This window comes from Tarenaya hassleriana, unplaced genomic scaffold, assembly GCF_000463585.1.
Source record: "Tarenaya hassleriana unplaced genomic scaffold, ASM46358v1 Cleome92, whole genome shotgun sequence".
In the NCBI taxonomy this organism is placed as follows: domain Eukaryota; kingdom Viridiplantae; phylum Streptophyta; class Magnoliopsida; order Brassicales; family Cleomaceae; genus Tarenaya; species Tarenaya hassleriana.
The window spans coordinates 224,176-228,866 of NW_010971581.1; positions in this window are offsets into that span (position 1 = coordinate 224,176).

Consider the following 4,691-nt stretch of genomic DNA (forward strand, 5'->3'; position numbering starts at 1 on the left):
CTACTCAATGGGCCGAGTCAAGAGTTGACAATGGGCTTGGGCTGATTCGTTCTGACTCGACCGAGTCAGAGTTCTGACTCGGACCGAGTCAATACTCGGAAAAAGTCTCTTTTCACAAGGATTAGGGTTTCTAACTTATAAGGAGGTGTTGGACGCCGTCCTAAGATAGAACTCGACTTACAGAACCCTAAGACAGATCTAGAACAGAAGGATGGACGTCAAGACCGCATTCCTTAACGGGAATTTGCTCGAGGATGTGTACATGACACAACCCGAGGGTTTTGTTGATCCTAAGAGTCCGAGGAAGGTGTGCAAGCTTCAGAGATCCATTTATGGATTGAAGCAGGCTTCGAGGAGCTGGAATCTTCGATTTGACGAGGCAGTCAAAATGTTTGGCTTCCTGCAAAACGAAGATGAGTCATGTGTTTACAAGAAGGTCAGTGGGAGCGCAGTGGTCTTCTTTGTACTTTATGTGGATGATATATTGCTCATCGGAAATGACATTCCTACCTTGCAAGGAGTAAAATCCTGGCTAGGATCAGTTTTTTCGATGAAGGACTTAGGAGAAGCCGCCTATATTCTAGGAATCAAGATCTATAGAGATAGATCGAGAAGGCTTCTTGGTCTAAGTCAGAGTACATACATTGACAAGGTCTTGAATCGGTTCAAGATGCAAGACTCCAAGAGGGGTGCCTTGCCAATGGGACATGACGTTGCTCTTAGCAAGACTCAGTGTCCAAAGACACAGGATGAGCAAGAGCGCATGAGTAGGATTCCATATGCCTCGGCAATTGGATCCATCATGTACGCCATGTTGTGTACTTGTCCGGATGTATCATATGCATTGAGTATGACTAGTAGATATCAGTCTACACCAGGTGAGGCTCACTGGATTGCGGTCAAGAACATCCTTAAGTACTTGAGAAGGACTAAGGATTTGTTCTTGGTGTATGGCGGATTGGAAGACGAGCTCGCTATAAGTGGTTATACCGATGCTAGTTTCCAAACCGACAGAGATGACTTCAGATCGCAGTCAGGTTATGTTTTCTGCCTGAACGGTGGGGCTATCAGTTGGAAGAGTTCCAAACAGCCAACCGTTGCAGATTCGACTACAGAAGCCGAGTACATAGCAGCATCGGATGCAGCTAAGGAAGCTGTTTGGATCAGGAAATTCGTGGGAGACCTGGGCGTCATTCCTAGCATTGCAGATCCCATTGAGTTGTATTGTGACAACAATGGTGCGATTGCGCAAGCTAAGGAACCCCGGTCACACCAGAGATCCAAACACATACTCAGGCGATTTCACTTGATCAGAGAAATCATCGACAGAGGAGACGTGAAGATAAGCAGAGTGTCGACAGATGATAATATTGCCGACCCGATGACGAAGCCTCTCACTTCGTCAAAACATGATGGTCATGTTAGGGGTATGGGGATTAGATGCTTGTAGGATAGATCATAGAGCATAGTGGGAGATTGTTGGTTGTAATGCTCTAGGATGATCCGTGATATGACATTTTGACTTTGTATTGATTCATTGATTTATGAATGCGTTACATTCCCGTTATATGATTGGCATGTTTGTTATATTTCGGTATCCTTGAATCATTATAGAATGATTCTAAACACCCTGGTCAGTTATCATTGTGGGAACAATGATGAATTAAGACTAGCCTGAGGTGTGATCGATGCATTGGATGCATTTCACAATCATGGGTACTCGTTGTGAACGAGTGACTGGTTGACCCGCATGAGATTGTCACATGGACAGAGTCATGACTTGAATCTCATACATCGGTTCGTTCTTGGATCCTTAGACCTGAGATGTCTAGAGTATCTGATGTGAGGAGTGGCGTGTCTTGACTGCGTTAAACGTCGTCTTTAACCGGATGATTATAACGGCGTTGATCAGATACGTTCACGAATCATATGGAGATAATAGACATGCAATATGGGACTTATCACCTCCTCAATAGGAGAGATATCGCTGGGCCCTCTCGTGGAAGTCGGACTATGAAAATGCGTGGCCACGCTATAGATGAAGTTGCATCTATTTTATTAGTTGATTTGCCAAGACGAGAAAGCGGTTGAACTTGAAGGGTGGCTCACACCATGCCCTTGTTCAACTTATGATATCGTGAGATAAAGGATCAGAACTCGAGCTGTTATTGCCTTGGTTAGATCACCTCTGACTCAATTCAACGTGGGTGGTCATGGCGTCTTGCTAGAGGCTAACCATGACTTGTAGATCGGGAAAGGTTCTCGAGGCTGCTGCCCCTACGAATGGGCCTACAGGGTCACACACCATTAGGGATGGACTTATATGTGAAGTTTCGGAAAGGAAGACTTGGATTTGGTCGGAAAAATCGTTTTCGGATCAAATCAGAGTGTCGGGACGTTTTCAGCCTTCTGACTCGGACCGAGTCAGTACTTGACTCGGACCGAGTCAGTCCCATGCGGGTCGAAGCCCAGAAAGTGTTTTGGGCTTGGCTGATGTTTTGACTCGGTCGAGTCAAAGTTTTGACTCGGACCGAGTCAATACTAAATGGGCCGAGTCAAGAGTTGACAATGGGCTTGGGCTGATTCGTTCTGACTCGACCGAGTCAGAGTTCTGACTCGGACCGAGTCAATACTCGGAAAAAGTCTCTTTTCACAAGGATTAGGGTTCCTATCTTATAAGAAGGGTATTGGACGCCGTCCTCAACCTAAGACAGACGAAAAGAACCCTAAAACAGAGCAAAAACTCAGAAGAAATCGTTTCTTTCATAGTTCTAGCTCTCGGGATTAGATCCCACTTTATACACTTCACAGATCCTAGCAGATCGGTTCCAAAAAGCGTTTTGGAATCCTTCCCGTCGGTGTGGATACGTGTAGAGGGACTGTAACTTCAGTCCTAGGTGATTAAACAGGCCCCGGATCGACTCCTACTTCCGTTTCTTCAAGAAAGAGGTAAGTATTCGATTCCCACGGTGATATACACGATCTGTTCGGGTTTTACAGGTTTGGTTGCGTGTGACGTTTGACTAGGTTCAGAATATCCTTCCGCTGCATGAAACCTAGTAAACCAAATCCTAGATCGATATGATCGCATGCTAGGAACCCGTAGCGAAACCCAACAGTTAGGTCAAAGGGGATTCCGAATTTTGAACAGGATAGTCACACAAGAGCAGAGAAAAGAGGGAGATTATCAGGAAGCAAGAGATTGGAGTAGAAGACGGAGATCACGAAGCCGAGAAATCGACTAAGAGTTTCTTCCTTATTCCATTTTACAATGTTTTGTTGTATTGATATGAACCCTGTCGTCTCGATGTGTAGCGAGTAGTCCCCTTGCTGCGGATTAGAGATTTGCTATGTAGGGATCTATTGTTTTTAATTCCAGACTCTGTGGATTTATTTATTCTATTCGGTTTATTGAGTTGAGAGTAATGCTTTTGATCTTGTTGGCCACTTGATTGAATGAACTTAGGGCTTTAATTCACATAGACATATGGGATTATAATCTGGAAATAACTCAATAGATGGAACAAATTGTTGGTTTAGTGCTCTATGATGTACTGATTATGAGCTTTGTTCCGATACATTCGATGTATTGATACTTTCTATAGTTTTATGAAAGTATTTTATTCATTACATGTTCTTGCATGCTAGATCTGTTATGAAATCCATGTATCATTATGAATGATACTAAACTCCCTAGTCTTATGTCGTTATGGGAATAACGACATAATAAGACTAGTATGATGTGTGATTGATGATCACATAGATGATCATAGGTATTGGATACGATCACGATCATAGGTATTCGTTGGAGAACGGAATACTGGAATGACCCGCATGAGATTGTCACATGGACTAGCGTCATGACTTGAATCTCATATGACGGTTCCATGATTGGATCCTAAGACCTGAGATATCTACGGAATCCAACATGAGGAGTTGCGGGCTTTGAATACGTCAAACGTCCTGCGTAACAGGAGGATTATAAAGGCGTGTATCAGGTACGAAACGAATCATGTACTGGATGATCCGGGGCCTGTTTAATCACCTAGGACTGAAGTTACAGTCCCTCTACACGTATCCACACCGACGGGAAGGATTCCAAAACGCTTTTTGGAACCGATCTGCTAGGATCTGTGAAGTGTATAAAGTGGGATCTAATCCCGAGAGCTAGAACTATGAAAGAAACGATTTCTTCTGAGTTTTTGCTCTGTTTTAGAGTTCTTTTCGTCTGTCTTAGGTTGAGGACGGCGTCCAATACCCTTCTTATAAGATAGGAACCCTAATCCTTGTGAAAAGAGACTTTTTCCGAGTATTGACTCGGTCCGAGTCAGAACTCTGACTCGGTCGAGTCAGAACGAATCAGCCCAAGCCCATTGTCAACTCTTGACTCGGCCCATTTAGTATTGACTCGGTCCGAGTCAAAACTTTGACTCGACCGAGTCAAAACATCAGCCAAGCCCAAAACACTTTCTGGGCTTCGGAACTGACTCGGTCCGAGTCAAGTACTGACTCGGTCCGAGTCAGAAGGCTGAAAACGTCCCGACACTCTGATTTGATCCGAAAACGATTTTTCCGACCAAATCCAAGTCTTCCTTTCCGAAACTTCACATATAAGTCCATCCCTAATGGTGTGTGACCCTGTAGGCCCATTCGCGGTGGCAGCAGCCTCAAGAACCATTCCCGATCTACAA